Source organism: Impatiens glandulifera, chromosome 3 (assembly GCF_907164915.1).
Source record: "Impatiens glandulifera chromosome 3, dImpGla2.1, whole genome shotgun sequence".
Taxonomy (NCBI): Eukaryota; Viridiplantae; Streptophyta; class Magnoliopsida; order Ericales; family Balsaminaceae; genus Impatiens; species Impatiens glandulifera.
Genome location: NC_061864.1, coordinates 61,994,400 through 62,014,319, shown reverse-complemented (window position 1 = coordinate 62,014,319; position 19,920 = coordinate 61,994,400). Strand labels below are relative to the sequence as shown.

The 19,920-nt window shown below is 31.6% G+C and overlaps 1 long non-coding RNA gene across 1 annotated transcript in view; it reads right to left on the bottom strand.

The window, feature by feature from the left end:
- Positions 1-1,044: 1,044 nt before the first annotated feature.
- Positions 1,045-19,920, bottom strand: part of LOC124931700 — a 35,084-nt gene continuing 16,208 nt past the window's right edge. The window contains exons 2-3 of the long non-coding RNA XR_007098705.1: positions 1,316-1,416; positions 1,045-1,216 (exon numbers count right to left, since the gene is read on the bottom strand). This is a non-coding gene — a long non-coding RNA (uncharacterized LOC124931700). The remainder of the gene's footprint in view (positions 1,217-1,315; positions 1,417-19,920) is intronic.

Genomic DNA, 19,920 nt, shown 5'->3' with positions numbered 1-19,920 from the left:
AGAGGCGGAATCAACTGAAGAAATATTCATACAAGTTATAGATATATGTGGGTTGCAGACTTTGTAAAACTTTCTGGCGATTTGGATTAGTATCAATGTAAAAATGACATTATACTAAGAGGTGACAGAAAGTATCAAGAAATTTCTAATTGATGAACCTAATAATTGTCTCTGACTCTATATGACTTGCATAGAGTTAAAATTGACCAAAATGTGTATAAACATAGTTGTAGATATAGAAGTAATCTAGATTGTGTCAAAATTTTAAATCAATTGACGTTTAAAATGATTTTTCAGATGACTTCCAAGAATGTGTGCCAAATAACCAAAATCAGCTAAAAGAGCTATATTCTTGTGTTTTTTCCTTAACACAATCTAAAACGAGTTTTACAATATTTTTAGATTGTCTTTCTCAAGCAATACGATGATTAAATTTGAGAATTTTATTTACAATGAATTGATGAAATGCAATCCAAAAGAATGTTTTCAAATCGTCTAAGGACATATCTAGATCAACAAATTGAAGAACTACATAATTATAACAAGTATGAAATTCAAATATGCAGAAATTGAAACTTGTTTATATTACAACTACAAGTGAAATTAAGAGTCTTCACTAAACTCCCTCTCAAATCCTAAATTTGATTCTTAGGCATCCTAATATATTTATTGCAGAAATCAAACATAATTAGAATGACTTATATGATCGTTCAACCAATGTTGGAAGATCCTTACAATGACAATTCCTAATGAAAAATCTGAAAATTCTCTCTGACCACCTCACATGAGAATTATTTTACTAAACTAGAGTTAAGAAACTAAAAATATAGTCTTTAAGTTTACTCTTCCAAAAAAATATTTTGGGGCCTTTAATGGTAACATGTTTCTCTATTTATAGTTGAATGTGAAATTGAAAGTTCTTTTAGATTTCTAATATGGGACAAAGAGAATAAACTCCTTATTCATTCTTTCTTCACTATTTGTTTTTCACTTTTTTTCTTTAGTGATTACCAAAACAACGTCATTCTATATTATTTGTGTGGTAGCGACCGTCTGTACTTGTAGTGGTCTGATTGCCGCTAACGGCTATTATCACTACATTTTTTGGGATATTTTTTTTTACAAAAACAAATAAACCAACTTCGAAATTCTACTTCAAACACGAAGCTCCAAATAGTACTCCATAAACAATGAACTATTCAGGCCAATCGAGCAACTATTGATTTCATAAAACAAATACAATTAGAAGAAATCATTATTGATCAAACGTTGATAATGAAACGATTAGAAGAAGACAATCGATTTCTTTAACTACCTACTACCAAAGGCTGAAACCACAATCCAGTTTCATGCAAGTTTCTTACACTCAATTTGGTTTACTGTCACTGAAAGCGCTGAGAGTTTAGCCACAAAACTCTGCAAGAGCAATCCAATCAGATAATAGACCAAAAAAATTAGAAAAATCTAATGAATCTTTTTTAATAAGAAAGAAAATAAGTGGTAGAAAAGTACCTTAAATAGATTATTTTCGCGTGAAAAATGTCTCGACAGCTCCCTTGTAAACCAACAAATATTCCAACTTATTTATTTGTGAATTAATACACTCACTATTAGAAGTCAAACTTAACTAGCAATGCAGCAGGACATAGATTACCTGATGCTCAAAGAAAGGATAGGCCCGATGAAATAAAAAAAAAATAAAGATTTAGATAAGAACATGAATATCTTCTGTTGTAAAATAATGTTAAACCATTAAATTAAAACTATATAAAATACAAACAAGAAATTGACATAAAGATCAACTCTGATTTGGAATTCTGCATAAATGTAAGAATTTGTGTTCATATGTTTCAATGAATCAAAATGAGTTGACTTCACAGAACAAATGGATGGGTGCACCTGCTTGGATTAGAATTGAAAGATAGTTGATATTTTTAAATCCTCAGCCCCAATCAAAATAATGCTTGATTAGTGTAATGGAAAAGAAAACTAAGTCAACCTCATGTTTCCTTAGTTTTCTATTTGCTTAGCTTTTTTCAGCTTCATAATATTGACAAATATAGAAGGAGATGCCAGTAAAGTCCAAAATACAACTTACCTATTAAGAATTCAAACCAATAGATACTCTCAATAACATCCTTAAATTGTTTCACCTTCCCTTCTTCAAGCTTAAATTGAAAAATAACAGTCTTGTCTATGTTTTCTGTCCAACCAAGGAAAATAATGTACCTTTAGCATCTAAGAGATATATAAAACCGCAAAATTCATCAAATTAAAGTACATACTTTGGAACTTTATCTCAATCAAACTATCAATAAGCTCATTTCTACCAAGAACCTCCCCAAGACCACCATAATAGCTCATTGAATCAGTTTTTTGAGTTGAAAAAGTAACACATTAAATTAAAAGAAAAATGGAAGAATACCATAATAGTTTTGAAACAACAAGATGAGGAAGATGAGTACTTATCCTTTGGCAAACCATACATTCTGGATAAACCTGAAACATTATCATTCAATGTTGTACGAAAATGAGATCCTAAATGACCAAGATCGGTTGAGAGAAATCAATTTTGCTAATTGACGGCTATCCGTTGATATTGTTTTAGGTCTGATAGACAGCCATACAAGAATGTTAGTCACAACCAAACCTAGTATCAGTAAATCACTATCGCTAATCTAATCTAATTCAGGTTTGATTGTAAAAACCACAATCTAATCTAATTCAGGTTTGATTTTAAAAACCAGCAAGAACAGAGAAAGAGAGAAAGAAGGGTACCGATGAATTGAGTGAAGTTTCGGGTGAAGAAGCTCAGGGTACGAGAAACATTGTACGACATTGCTGGAGGAAGAGGCTTCACTACAGTGTAAAAACAAAATACACACCGAAGAAACTGTATTTGTATTGAGAATCAACAATGAGCCAGCAAAAAAGTTTAGTTCTTGATATCGATAGTATATATTTTATCCTCCACATGATAAAGAAATCCAAAATATACTCGCCATGTTTTAACTGCAAGTTCTGTCCTACTTCAGAAGCTTGATTATTCAACATCTTCTTCACCTGAATAAAAACCCAATCTCTGTCGTGCTTCCTGTAAAGAGAACAAACAGTAAGAGAAATTAAATGTGCACTACAAAACCCTAACTTATCATCCCAACTATTAACACATTTTACTAAATCATCCTAATTTATATAGAAGTATCTAATCCAAAAAGGAGTCCAATCAATCATTTATTTTGGCTAACATAACAATTGATTCATCATACATCCTACTCGCCTTGCAAATTCGGTAGGTAGATTGGAAGTTGATATATAAGCAAGAAGACCTGCAAGAATTCAATATTTACTCATTCTGAACCCATCCTCAACATCTCCCTCTTCTTTGTCTGCTTCTCATCCTTCTTTACTCTTCTTTAATCTCTCTGTGGGACCTTGCATTGAGCCAAGATTCTCCAATTCCTGAATTCGGAGCTTTAAGGACGAAATTTCTCGGATAAGAGATTCGCGCTCGGAGTTCCATCGAGATTCTTCGCGAAGCCATCTCTGCTCTTCACGGAGCCACATCGATTCTTCTGTATCGAAGTTCGAAGTCGAACTGCTAGATTTGTTTCGAATGCAGAATGGATTTTTCAACTCATTCTGAATGGCTACAATATTAGATTAATTCAGCCAAAAAAAAAATATAATATTAAGTTTACTTGTTTTAATATAATTAATTATAAATACGATTTAAAATTAACTATTTAATAGTTAATTTATTATATTTATTATATTTATTATATTAATTATTTAAATATTTTATTTATTTTAAAAATAAATATATAATTGATTTAATTGGTTGATTATATTTAAAAAAAATTAAAAAATTAAAAATTAAAAATAAAAATAAAACATACAAAAAAATAATAATATTAATAATATATATATATATATTAAAATTAAATGTAACTAATTATTTGTTTACAAGGTTTAAAAAATATATAAATAAAATAATATTCATAAAGGTTGTCATATATTATAAAGGTGGGTAAAAATCAAATTTTCTTCTAACTTTTGCCAACGCTTAATATGCGTTGGCAATTATGTGTCACCAGAAGCCTATTTTGTGGTAGTGTGTACATCGTTTAAACACATAATTACTAAAATAGTTATTGAGTTCATCCAAATGAATATGAGATTTTATTATTAAGTTATATATAACTTATTTCCATTATTATTATTTATTTTAAAAGTTTTTTATTAAAATAAAATTAATTGTAATTTCAAATTAATTAAATTTATATTATAAAAAATTAAATTATAAAAGCCTCAACAACCAATTTATCCATTAACAAATTCCACCCCACACACACACAAAAAAAAAAACACACTTTCAAATTTGTTTCTTTCTAGTTATGAATTATATATATATACTAATACAAAACAGGACGTCCAAATTGTTTTCTATTAGTACAATTTGGTGACTAATATAAAATTAAGTCAATATTATAAGGGATTATTTATAAATCTTCATTAGTAATTCTAAGGACTAAGAAGTACCAACAAAAATAGGTTTCCTTTCATGGTATACTAATCACGCTAATAATAAAAGTTGGCATTTTTTGGTTTAGTCAAGAAAAGACATTTTATTTACTCTATATTCAAACAAAGAGAAAATATCAATCATATCATATTTTATTTTCTTACACTTTTTTTAACCGGACGGTCCATTCTTACACTTTGTTAATGTGTTTATTCTTTATGAAAATGTAAATTGTAACTTCACTTTTTTTTTTTAATGTGTTTTATGTTTTATGAAAATGTAAATTGTTCATATACTTACGCGATAGGTATTATAATATTAATTTCAATATTTTATTTATATCACATTAGAATCACGGCTGAAGCTCTCGAACTAGGGTAGTCCACTCTCCAAATAATCCATTTATTGAAAAAATAAGGTATTTAAGTTAAAATTATAGTAGACTCTCTATAAAGTAATAACGTTGGAACAGCTAAAAAATATTATATTATCAAAATATTATTTAATCGATAAAGTAATAATTTATTATTTTACATTTATAATAATAAAATATAATTTTATTGAATGTTGTTGAATTTCAAAATTCAAATTCTATATAGTGAGGTTCATTTATTTTATAAGTTGTTAAAGTATAATTATTTATAAAATCTTTTCTATTCTCAAAGTCATTTAATATGTACAGTAAATTGTATAATATCCTATATTGTAAGATGATTTTTATCTCAAAATATTCATCTTCAAATACATACATAATATTCTATTACTCTTCTATCTTTTTCTTCTCTTCTTTGTTGTTGTATTAATCTCTAGTGACTTCGCATCTCAAATGGGTGAAGCATACAACCATAACATGTGAAATGCGTAAAGCATTGTGCAAGTATAAAAACAATAATCCAATTCCGTCTCAAAAAGAACTACAAAAATGGGTTTCTGAAAATTTTAAAATCCATATTAGTCAAGCGACAATATCGAATAGAATTAAGTGGTCATCGGAATATCTCTCGGCTGATTTGACAAAACCTGATGCCAACGATACAAATCCGAAAAGTTTCCAAATCGAAAAAAAGCTTTGTATGAATGGATTTTTCAACATCAAGAGCATGTAAATATATCGGGAACGTTAATTCAAGAGAAGGCAAAAAAATTTATGAAAAATTTTTATGGTGATAATGGTCCAGAGTTTGATTACTCTTTTGGTTGGGTGGAGAGGTTTAAATCACTACATGGTATCAAGTCCTTTAGTAATTTTGGCGAAAGAGGGTCTGTCAATATGGTAGATGTGGATAGCAACTTACCAACAATAAGAGAGAAACTAGAGTTGTTTGTCATAAAAGATGTTTTCAACATGGATAAAATTGGGTTGTTTTATAGATTACAAGTTGATCATTCATTGACTACAAAATAACTTGAGGGAAGAAAAAATAACAAAGAAAGAATGACAATATCCATTTGTTGCAATGAAGATGGGTCATAGAAAATGCCATTATGGATCATCGGTAAGTTTGGAAAATCACGTTGCTTCAAAAATGTTAATTTACAAAGTTTAAATTTCCAATAAACGAGCGTGGATGATCGGAGTATTGTTTGAAGAATATGTTTGATGGTTCGACAAAAAAATGGATGGACGAAATGTTTTATTAATTATTGACAATTGTCATTCCCATCCAAAAGTAATTCAAGGGTTACAAAATGTTTAATTTACCACCCAATACAACTTCAAAAATTCAGCCATGTGATGCAAGAGTTATATGAGAATTTAAGATGCATTATCGTCGCAGATTTTGTCGTTCTATTTTAGAGGGTTTTGAGGCAGGAGAAACAAATTCAGAGAAGATCAATGTTTTAGATGCAATCAACATTGCTATCTCAGTTTGGATGAACAATGCTAAGAATACCACAATTGCAAATTGTTTTAAACATTACAAACTAGGGCTGCAAATGAGTCAAGCCGCTCGTGAGCTGCTCGCGAGCCGCTCGGTCAAAGCTCGACTTGAGCTTGACTTTAATCGAGTTCGAGTCGAGCTCGAGTCGGCTCGTTTAATATTCGAGTCGAACTCAAGCTCATATAATGCTTTCTCGAAGTCTTGTCGATCTTTTTCGAGCCTTATAATATATAATATTTTATTTACTTATTTAATATTAAAACTTAAAATTAAAACAATATTTTTTTTTATCTATTTTTAAAGACCATATAGAAAGCCCACAATCTATATTTTATATTCTATTATCCTAAATTTAACCCTAATTTCTATTGCATCAATCCTATGTGACTATTCATCTCCTTTTCTTCTTTCTTCCGTTCATTTCTTCTTCTTCCTTCTTCACCATTTCTTCTTTTCATGTTCTTCTTCTTCACTATTTCTTCTTTTCATCTTCTTCTTCTGTCTTCACCATTTCTTTCTTTCATTCATAACACCATTTCTTTCATTCATTCATAATATATTGATTCATTTTTTATGTTATCTCTCATATACACTAGTAAAAGCGCTTTTATCTCTGAAGACTTCCTCTGTCCTCGCAAATCCGCTTTTTTCTTTCTCCGACATATGTTTCATCGAGACGCGCCGATGAGGTTTATCGCTCTCAATGAGCTACTTCACCGAAGGCTTTCAGCCTTTCTTCGAGAGATTCTGCCCTCCATAATAACCTATTTTCTACTAGTGACTATTTATTTCATTCATTCACAAGAGGCTTACAGGTAATTAAAATCTACTATTTTCACTTCTACTATAACTATTGCTACTTCTTTTAAATAACATTAATTTTTTTGTATTATGAGAAACTTATGCTTATATAGATAGCTCATTTACAAATATAGAAAAAACTATTATATATATTCATCCGTCAAGAACAAAATAAGTTTAAAGCTTTAAGGCGTCAAGATAAATATATAAAAACACTATTATATATAATGATTTTTAATTTATATTAGGGTTTGATTGATAATAGAAAAAAGGTTAGACAATATTAGAGATATAATAATTAGTATATTATATATAATATTAAAAGAGATAAAAAAATGTTAATATATTATCTATAATAAAAATATATTACATATAATATTGAAATAGATAAAAAAAAATATTAATATATTATATATAATAAAAGATAAAAAAAATGTTAGTATATATATATATATATATATATTATATATAATATGTTGAGAGAAAAAATGAATTTACAAGATTAATAATATATTATAATATATAAAAAATTTAGTGAATTCTTGCTATAAATAAGTTATAGATTCTTGTTAATTCAAATATATATAATAATATTTAATAGAAAACAAATAGAATTTCTTTTGTCGGTATCTAGTTCTCTTAAATTAAGTTAAATTTTAGTTATTTGTTTTAACATGTATTTTTATATTAATTATTTTTAAACTTAAATATTTTATATTATTGAATGCAGGTATGTGTACGTGTGTGCTATGGTTGAAGAACATGACTTAAAAAGGTTAATATATTGAATGTTCAAAAAAATTGTGTAGTTTTGTAATTTGATTTTGGAATTTTATGTTTCAGAATTTTGATTAGTAATAGCGGTTTGATATTTTCGGACTATCATTTTTAAAATTTTGAATAGTTATGATTGTTTAATATTTTATTTTGAAACATCATGTTTTAAATGTTGAATATGTATGAAAATTGATATTTTCATTTTGAAAATAGTTTTTCGTTTGAGTTTGACCTCAAGCTCGAGTTTGAAAATTTAATTTTAGTTCAAACTTTTCGAGTCGAGTCGAGCTTATAGATAAATAGTCGAGTCGAGTTCGAGCTCAAATTTATAAACTCGTTCGAGTTTGAGTCGAGCTAATAAAAACTAAATCGAGTCGAGCTCGAGCTCAAGCTGGTTTGAGCTCGACTCGACTCATTTGCAGCCCTATTACAAACTGTGTTCGGTAGAAAATTTGGTTTCACAACCTTTAGAACAAGAAGACATTGGGAGTTAGGGTCAACAATAAAGGAGTTACACTATCGTAACACAATGAATGCGGATCAACTCTTGGATTATCCGGGTGAAAACGATACGATCGAGATTTTAACTGATGAACAAATTATTGAGGGTCTTAGAGAAAACAATCAAGATGAAGACAATGAGGATGATAGTCGTGTTTTGGAGCCTTTTTCTCGCAAAGAAGCAATTAGAGCAGCAATGAATCTTAGTGATTATCTCCTTCAATATGATAAAAGCACTCCATAACTTCATAAAATTTTTGTAAAAAGTGAGGGATGAGATTCAAATGGATATAAATTTTCATACAAAGTAAACAACGGTGAACTCATATTTCACTAAGGCACACTCTGAATTATTTAAAAAAAAAATAGTATATTATTATTACTTTATATATCAGTTGTGACCTATATGCGCCCAAAATTTATATTACTTAATAAATTTATCGAAATTATTACTTTAGCTATTAGGCCCGAGTCGGGACTGTAAGAATTTATTACTTTATCGAGGTTATAATTTTACGAATATTATTTTATCGAGAGTCTATTGTATTTGTTTATTTAAACATAAATTCATGTAGTTTCAAGATAAAATTTAGAAGTTTTATTTTATTATGGGTTCAAATCTTATTAAAAAAAAATTATAATTTTTTTAACTAGACCTAGGGCAACAAAAAATCCACATTTATTTTTATTGGGGTTTGGTGGGAAGCCCAAAACTCAGGACCGACTCTGATTAGAATATAATCACGGGGATTACTATTGGGCCACATCAACATATCGACGGTGTGGCCACGAGAAGATCCTTTGTTGTATTTATTTACCTTATATGCTTACATAATATAATGTTTCCGAGTTTGACCCTTATTTAAACTCTATACATTCTTTTCAAATATGACACAATTTTGTGTCATGTACTAGTTACCTTTTAGAACTTTATTTGATTATTGACATCCTCCTTACTCTGATTCGTTCGTATGAAATCCCCGCTTCTCAGATTCCGTCAATCCGACACTTTCTTCCAAAATCATTATTCTTATTGTCCATTGATTAAAATAAAAATAATTTAAAAAGACAAAAAGAAATTATTTGGCAATTTATTTATAACACATTTGAAATCATTAATTTATTTTGAAACAGTTGAATTATCAAATTTTACCCAACAAAACGTTTGAGATAATCTTAACTCAATTGAAAATTTGTGAGATTGTCACTTTTGGAATTACCAAATTCACATTTTTCACTTGAAAATATCAAAGATTACTTTATGTTTTGAATCATTGCCATATGAATTTCAAACTCTTACGGATCATGACATAATTAGCGTTTTTCACTTGAGAATATCAATATTTCTTTATGTTTAGAATAATTGCCATATAAATTTCAAGTTCTTACATATCATGACAAAATTCACACAAATCATTTACCCATTAGCCAATTCGCCCTTGGCACACTTGTTAAGTTATTGGAACCTTTTCAAAACTAATATACAATTGAAAAACAACATTAATGCATTTTAGTCTCACTAAAAGCATTGGGTATCCTAAGCAACCCACCGAACTATAATTTCTTTGATCTCCAAATCAACCGGAGTAGCAGCTTTATTAGAGGTTGAGACAGAGGGATAACATATAAAATGTATTAGCTTATTCTTTATTTTTCTTGTTGTAACGGAATGCGTTGAATGACGTAAGCAATAAAGAACGACACAGATTTTAACGTGGTTTACCAAGATAAAACTTGACTATGTCCACCAAAAAGAGAGAATCTTATTAGGAGATAAGAACAGAGATTAGAACAGTATAGAGTAGGGTTATGACACGAGTTTATATAACACTCGGTCCCCCGAAACCCTAATAGATACAGAACTGGAAACGATGCTCTCAAGGAAAAGACTTCAACTTTCTGAAGTGTCCGACTGTACCTTTAAATAGTCTTCAACTAGGTCAACACAATATTTTGGCAAATAATCTCCAAAATATTATAACAATACTTTCCTAGTTATATTACCATAAAAAAAGATCACATTTTCTTTTGTATTAATCTTATTTCCTTAAATCAAGATTACACACCAAAAATATATACTTTCCTTTTTGTTCAATATTCTCTTTCCTTGCATCATCAATTCAAGACATCTCAACAAATCTCCACCTTGACTTGAATTCCCTCAAATGCCACAAATACATTAATCAATGCCCAAATATTCTATTTCCTCTCTCTGATCCAGAGTTGTCATAAGTCAACTTAATAGATGCATTCGTCAATGCCAGATGGCCCAGATGTACTCGCCGGTGTCGAATGGCCCTGATGCACTCGTCGGTGCTGAATGGCCCAGATGCACTCGCCGGTGCCGAATGGCCTAGAAGCACTCGCTGGTGCTGAATGACCTAGATGTACTCGCTAGTGCTAGATGGTCTAGTAGCACTCGCCGATGCCGAATGTCCCAAAAGCATTCGCCGGTGCCGAATGGCCCAGATGCACTCGTCGGTGCCGGATTTCCCAGATGCACTCGTCGGTGTCGGGTGAACCAAATGCACTTGTCGGTGTCAGATAGCCCAGATGCACTCGTCGGTGTCGGATAGCCCAGATGTACTCGCCGATGACGGATGTGACAAATATGCATTAGTCAATGTCTGATGTGGTCCTAGATGTATTAAGCAATGCTAGAGGTGGCCCAGAGACATTAGTCAATGCCAATGTTGACCTAGATGATATATCGTCTTTCTTTTCTAGATCTAAAGTTGTCTCCAAGATAGTTTAACAAATTTTTAGGTAACTCAAATATTCAAGTCCACTCAGTAAATCCCCACCTTAACTTGAATACTCTCATTGTTGCAAACTATTTTAGCACAAATGCATTAGTTATTGATAGAGGTGGCCCAAATGTATTTGTCAATACCAAAGATGGTTCAAATACATTAGTCAATGTCAGATGTGGCCCAGATGCATCAGTCAATGTCAAATGTGGCACAGATACGTAAGTCAATGCCAGAGATGGTTTAGCTACATTAGTCAATGCCAAAGATGGCCCAGATACATTAGTCAATGCCAGAGATGGCCCGGATGCATTGGTCAATGCAAAAGATGGCCCAAATACATTAGTCAATATCAGATATGATCCAGATGCATTAGTCAATTCCAGAGATGTCCCAACTACATTAGTCAATGCTAGAGATGACCCAAATACATTAGTAAATGTCAGATGTGGCCCAGATTCATTTGTCAATGCTAGAGATGGTCTAGATGCATTAGTCAATGCCAAAGATGACCCAGATGCATTAAGTCAATGCCAGAGATGGCTCAGATGCATTAGTCAATGCTAGAGATGGCCCAAATACATTAGTCAATGTCAAATGTTGCCCAAATGCATTAGTCAATGCTAGAGATGGCCCAGATGTATTAGTCAATGCTAGAGATGACCCAAATACATTAATCAATATCAGATGTGTCATAAATGCATTAATCAATGCCAAAGATGACTCAGATGCATTAGTCAATGTTAGAGATGGTTTAGATGCATTAGTCAATGTCAAAGATGACCTAGATGCATTAGTTAATACCAGAGATGGCCTAGATGCATTAGTCAATGCCAAAGATGGCCCAGATGCATTAGTCAATGCCAAAGATGGCCCAAATACATTAGTCAATGTCAGATGTGGTCCAGATACATTAGTCAATGCCAAAGATGACCCAAATGTATTAGTCAATGCTAGAGATGGTCCAGATACATTAGTCAATCCCAGAGATGACCCACATGCATTAGTCAATGCCACAGATGACCCAGATGCATTAGTCAATGCTAGAGATGACCCAGATGCATAAGTCAATGCTAGAGGTAGCCCGGATGTATTAGTCAATGCTAGTGGTGGCCTAGATGATCTACCGCCTCTCTCTTCTAGATTTAGAGTTGTCTCCAAGACAACTTAACAACTCCTTTATTGACCCAAATATTCAATTCGAATCATTAAATCTCCACATTGACTTGAATACTCTCATTGCTGTAAACCATTATGCAACTTCAGAACCAAATACAGTTTCTTCGTAGGTGAATGGTTCTGACGTATTCACCTCCTCCAGAATCGCAATCTCAATGGTTATTCTACTCTTACGGATAACTTCAACAAAACCATAAGCCTTGTCGTTTTAGTAGAGTTCGTATCTTGATCTGCCACATTATCTTCTCCTCTAGATTGACAATCTCAACGGTTTTTTCTGCTCATGTTGACAACTTTAGCGACCACCATAAGCCTTATTGTTTCAGTGAAGCTCGCATCTTCATCTGCCACATTATCTTCTCCTCCATGTTTCTACTCTTGTTGACAACTTCATCGACCCCCATAAGCCATGTTGTTTTAGTGAAACACGAATCTTCATTTGCCACATTATCTTCTCCTCTAGATTGGCAATCTCAACGGTTGTTCTGCTCCTATCAATAACTTCAGCAACACCATAAGCCTTGTCGTTTTGTAGAGCCCGCATCTTGATCTTCCACATTATCTTCTCCTCTAGAATTATAATCTCAACGGTTATTTCTACTCTTGTCAACAACTCTAGCGCCCCCATAAGCCCTATTGTTTCAGTAGAGTCCGCCTCTTGATTTGCCACATTGCCTTCTCCTCTTGTACGTGTCGTCTTGATTCTTACTACTTCCATCTCAATTGAAAGAACAAACAATCGAATAACTTGAAGCTCTGATACCAGTTTGTTGTAACGGAATGCGTAGAATGACGTAAGCAATAAAGAACGACACAGATTTTAACGTGGTTCACCAAGATAAAACTTGGCTATGTCCACCAGAAAGAGAGAATCTTATTAGGAGATCAGAGTAGAGATTACAACAGTATAGAGTAGGGTTATGAAACGAGTTTATATAACACTTGGTCCTCTAAAACCCTAACAGATACAAAACTAGAAACGATGCTCTCAAGGCAAAGACTTTAACTTTTTGAAATGTCTGACTGTACCTTTAAATAGTCTTCAACTAGGTCAACACAATATTTTGGCAAATAATCTCCAAAATATTATCACAATACTTTCCTAGTTCTATTGCCATAACAAAAGATCACATTTTCTTTTGTGTTAAATCTTATTTCCTTAAATCAATATTACACACCAAAAAGATATACTTTCCTTTTGTTCAATATTCTCTTTCCTTGCGTCATCAATTAAAGACATCTTAACATTTATCACATCATATCACACTTTTTCCACATATTTTCTTCATAAATAAAAAAAGTACTAAAATAACATGAATATCTCGTATGACCACAATGTTCATTGTCATAATAGAGCACTTGCTCAAAATCTTTTCCTCTACTTAATGTTAGGATTGAAAATAAAAACTAAATCGTGTCATTGGGGTATTGATGTCATTGGGAAAATTTATCTCTTGCGTTAAATGGACATGAGTTCATACTCATAGTTATCGACTATTTTTCTAAATGGGTTGAGGCAACGTCTTACAAGATTCTGAAATCTACTCAAGTGGTAAAGTTCATTTGCATCAATATCATAACCAGATACGGGGTACCTCATGCCATTATTTTAGATAATTGAAAACACTTTCAGGGAAATGTTTTTTCATTGCTCAAAGAGTTCAAATTTGAGCACCACAAATCATCGCCCTATCAACACAAAATTAACAGTGTGGTCGAAACAACTAACAAAAATGTGATTAGGATCATCTAGGAGATGACCGACACATATAAGGATTGGCATTAGATGTTACTATTTGCCTTGTGGGGATACTGTACGACTGCTCGGACATCGACAGACGAAACTCCATATTCTCTAGTATATGGTATGGATGTCTTACAACCTTTTAAGATTGAAATCCCTACATTGAAAGTCCTTTCGGAGTCCCAAGTTATTGAAGAAGACTGGATAAAAACTCAATAAGACCAGTTGACATTAATGGAAGACCGCATGTTAAATGCATTATGCAAAACCGAGGTTTACTAAAAACAAATGGTCGATACCTTTAATAGAAAGGTCAAGCCCAAAAACCTAAAATAATGTGACTTGGTTCTCAAACGAACTTGAGAATTGTTAGACCCTAGGGGGAAGTTCCGAACACAATGGGAATGACTCTTCCTAATTAAGAAAATCATCTCTAGATGTGCAGTCCGCCTATCTATAGTTGAATGTGAAGAATTTATTGCTCCATGAAATCTAAGACACATTGAAACGGTATTATGTGTAATATCAATATGTCCAAAGAACAGTTCACAATCCAGTCTTACCAAGATTATGATGGCTCTAATCCAGCCCTACCAAGATTAAAACAAATTTAGTCCCTATCCTCAAATGGACTAATTGACCTCTAGTTTTGTATAACTACGTCATTATAAAGGGAGAACTACGTGAGACCTGATTCTTCCAAAGGAATAAAAAAGGAAAACATGTTAGGGAAAAAGGAAGATGCGTAGGCAGCCTATATATATAGGTCTGGTTTCAATCAATAAAAATATATAAATAAATAAAAGGAATGGATAATTCCTAGTTCTGTCTCACATAAAGTCTAAAGACAGCAGGAACCTTGTTTCTTTTGCGTTATGTCATCCGCGCCCGTCAAAAGGACAATTTTATTTTTAAAATAAAAGTCTGGCTATCAAAAATTTTAGTTATAACATTTATTTTCTTTAATTATTAGTTTGGGGTCCTAAATAATGATATGTTTAGATTACGTAAATAATTGTACAAATTTATTTAAAAGACGTACATGTGATTGCTTTGATATAAGATTAAGTATAATACCTAAAAAATATCAGAAAAGTGTTAGAATTTAAAAATAAATTCTGAATGGAACCTTAGTCGAAATATTTGTTTGAGTTATCCTCGAAATATTTAAATATTATTTTATGACCTTTCGTGATTATTTGAAAAAGAATTGGGGTTCTAAAATTACAAAATAATTTTAGATTTTGAAAATTAGAGCCAAACAGGCCTTAGAACCGGAGTCCTAGGGCTTGGGTGTGTTTTAACCGATCTAGGCACAGACGGGCTCGATCTAGACCAGGGTGGTCTAGATCAAGGCTCGGGATGCTCGATCAAGGGACCTGACGTAACTCGAGGGGTTCGTCAAACCCGTTGATGAAGGCAAGGTATGTCTCCTTAAAGGCTCGCTTTTATGGTTTGAAATAATTACCAAGACAATGGTATTTACGCTTTAATGAGTTCATGGTTCATAACGATTTCGTGAGGGGCAATTTCGATATTTGTGTCTATGTCAAGTGGACTAATGGTTGCGGGGTCTTCCTATTGTTATACATGGATGATATATTGATCGCGTCGAGAAAAAGAGGAGAGGTTCACAAGGTCAAGAGTTTTCTAGGAAGTGATTTCGAAATGTAGGATATGGGACCGGCAAAGAAAATTTTGAGGATGGTGATTGAGCGAGAATGGAAGAAATGCTCTATATTCGTGTCTCAAAGAGACTACCTCCAAAAGGTTGTTTCCAAGTTTGGGATGTCTAACTTTAAGGAGCTTCAAATGTCATTAGCTACTCATTTCAAGCTCTCCTCAAAGATATTAACGAGTACCAAGGAAGAAAATGTGAGAATAGAAAACACCCCATATGCGAGGGTCATTGGGAGCCTAATATGTCATGGTATGTATGTGACCTGATCTTGCTCACGCGATCAGTCTTGTTAGTCGCTTTATGGAGAACCTGGTAAAGAATAATAGGAGAAGACAAAGTGAGTTCTCCATTATGTTGGGGGATACTTAGATGTCAGTCTTTATTTTAAACGGGCGGGTGTAGATGATGATAAGTTGAAAGGATATGTTGATGTTGATTTTTTAAGTGACTTGGACAAGAGAAGGTCCCTAACGTGATATGTGTTTATCTTATTTGGATGCTCGGTAAGTTAGAAGGCATAATTACAATTCGTATTTGCCTTTTCAACAACGGAGGTCGAGTATATCGCTATGACGGAGGACGTCAAGGAGGCACTTTGGTTAAAGGATCTTGTGGGTGAATTTGGGGTGAAGCACAATAAAGTGTTGTTATTTTACGATAACAAAAGTGTCATACATTTGTCCAAGAACTCGATGTTTCACAAGCGCACAAAGCACATTAACACTCGACTTCACTACATTCGAGATGTCATAGTGAGTGGAGCGGTTGTTGTGAAGAAGGTTCACTCATATGAAAATCCCACAGATATGGCCACGAAAGTTGTGACAGGAATTAAGTTTCAGAAATGTTGCAACTTGATTCACGTACAAAGGTTAGAACGTAATCGGAGAAGTAGGAGGATCGATTATAGGGTGTTCTTGGTGATGAGGCTCATTCTTTTGACAATAGACATAGCGGCAATGTGGAGAATTTGTGGAATTGGGCCTAGGGTTTTGAGGCCCAATTTGGTGTGCCTCAATGTTAGGTACAAAAAGGGGAAGGAACATATGTGCAATTATTTGTTGGATTCAAAATTGTATGGAATCACATAATGATAAAGATGTTAATCAAATCGTATTATTATTGAAATGTCAACTAAATTGCCACAAGATCATATAATGGGGAGATGTCAAAGATATCACATGATCTTTACCTATTATGAAATTATAAAAGCCTATATATATACATTGTAAACGAGAAGAAGTCCAGTAGTAAGAGTCGGGTTAAGAGACCAAAAGGTCACGGGTTCGATTCCATCTGAAAGCGCTTTGAGTTTAAGTGGGGGGCATGGCTGTGGGGGTGTCTTGCTAGCTCTCATTTATTAATAAAACATTGTAAACGAGAAGAGTAGAGTGAAACTAAAACCTAGAACAAACAGAGAGAGTTAGAGTTTGTAATCCTTATTATAATTATATTAAATTGATTCTCCGAAAGCAGGACGTAGGACATTGTTGGTCTGAACCTGGGTAAGATTTATGCATCGTTATTTCCTTCTTTTTTACTTTTACACTATTGTTCTGCATTTTACTACCGTTTTTATTATTCCACTTTCATTCGTGGGTTATAGTTTTTCACCCCCATTTTGTTTTTGGCTTCATTTAATTCAGCAATTCCCTATATATAATTTATTTGATTATTGTAAGTCAGAAGGTTTAAAAACAATTGTAACAAAGATACTATGTTGGTATTATTAAAAAGTAAGAGGTTAAACCTGATCTCTTTCTTTATTTTTATTAATGCAAATACATATTCCGTTGTAATTATTAATGTTTATGTGAACAATGAAATCTTTTGTTTCTTTGAGTTAGGGTTAGGACCCAAGATAATGAAAAGAAGATCTTGAAGATTGAGAGTAAAAAAAATCACCGACTCTTTCATTAGAAAACTTCCCATTTATAAATGGGATAAAGTTACAATAGCCCTTGAACTTTTATTAATACATAAAAAACACATCAAACTTTCTAAGCACTTATTTTATAATTGGCCATTTCATTGCCCTCTCTTGGTCTTTCTTTTTCAAGAAAATAAGGACTTACCCAAACAATAACATTTCCCATTTATTTTGGAAGGGCGGTAAAAACATAAGCATTTTGGAAAATAGGGATCTTTAGGAAAGAAAGAAAGTAAACGATCTTTAAACAAGCGTTTGCATTCTGATTCACAAATATTTGCTGGAAGTGGAACACTTGACGGACTTGACGGACAGTTTGATGAACAATCTACTATCGGTGACGGATCTTCCGTCAGTGACGGTAGTGTTGCGTACCCTGAACTTTTTTTCGTCATCGATAAAATTCCTGTCATTACCAATTTAAATTTCAGGAACTAATTAACAAATTATCCATTTTTATCTCATATGTTATGGTTTAAAGAAATAATGATTCAGAAAGATGGAAAATTGAAATACATTACCTGCTATAATAGCAAGTGAAATTATGAGAAATGAGACGTTTGATTTTGCCATAGTTATTTACTCGAAGCCTAAATAGGATGATGTGAAAATCTATATAAAGAAAAGTCATTTTATACAAGTTATTATATAGTTGCATATAAGATTTTAATAATCTTGTGGATAATCAATATTACTATAAATAAATGAATAAAGCTAAAAAAATATATTTTATATATCCTTTCTTTCTTACAAAATTGTAAAAAACTTTACACAGGATTTCCACAATATATAAAGATAAATAGTTATTTAAAAGTTATAATTTTATCATTTCTTTAAAAAAAAATTATTTCATTACTTTAAAGTCTTACCATAATATTGTGTGTTATTATATATAATATAATATATATTATATTCTATAATATATTATATTATATTATATATACTAACATAATATAATATAATATATTATATTATATAATATAATAATATATCAATATAATATATTATTATATTATATATACTAACATTGTGGATACTCCTTATAAATAAATTAATAAATCTTAAAAGAGATTGATGGAATATATTTTATAAATCTTTACTTTCTTCCAGTATTTTAAAAATCTGATTCTATGTTTTCATTTTCATTCTCAAACTATGTCAAGCCCGTTTCCTTCATAAATTTAAATCCAGATCTATTAAGTCCGGTTATATTTTATCTAGACCTTACATCCGACCTTATAACTTAAGGATTTGTGGATGTATCAAATATATCTATCCTTATGCACACCAAATTCATCTTTGATATGTTTTAGAAAAAAAATTCTTAGACATGTTTAAATTTCAGCGACTTATGTTAAAATTTGGGTCGGCCTTAACTTCGTGGAAGATAAAGAAACAAACCACGATATTCAGGTCTTCAATGGAGGCTGAGTATAGCAGTCTTGCATTGAAATTTTGCGAGTTAACAATAAATCATTTAAATTCTTAAGGACATTAAAATCGAAATCAAACTTTCAATATCGCTTTGGTGTGACAATTAAATGGCAATTTACAACACTCAAAATCCAGTCTTCCAAAAGATTGAACTAAATATTTGAATATTTATTGTCACAAATAAATACAAAGAATTATTAATTTCCCAAAAACAGATATACTCCAAACTACATATGGCAGACGTATTCATTAAGGTTTTGGATCACTAACAATTTAACAACCTTCTTATCAAGATGAATCCCAAGAATTTTCATTTTGACCAGGTAATGTAAAGTTTGTTTATTACTTTTATTTAACATTCACGTAGCTTAAGGACCTATTCAAAACTATCTAGTTTAGGGACTATTTTAACTTTGTATAAAATATTATTAAATGTGAAAAAACCTGTACAAAAAATAATGTAATTTCTTTATCAATTATTGTCTAAAATCTTGAATTTATCAAGCTCCTCAAGAATAAAAGAAGTGATACTAAAGAATAAATTTCTAATTTCAAACTATATTTATTATAAATGAGTCCCTTTAAGTATTAATTAACCAAACACAGTTAGCTTATGTGGCTACGAGTTTTACCTAAAATATTAGTTATCTTAAGTTCAATTATTATTAAGAATATTTTGATTTATATGAGAGACATAGCTCATATTCCAAACAAA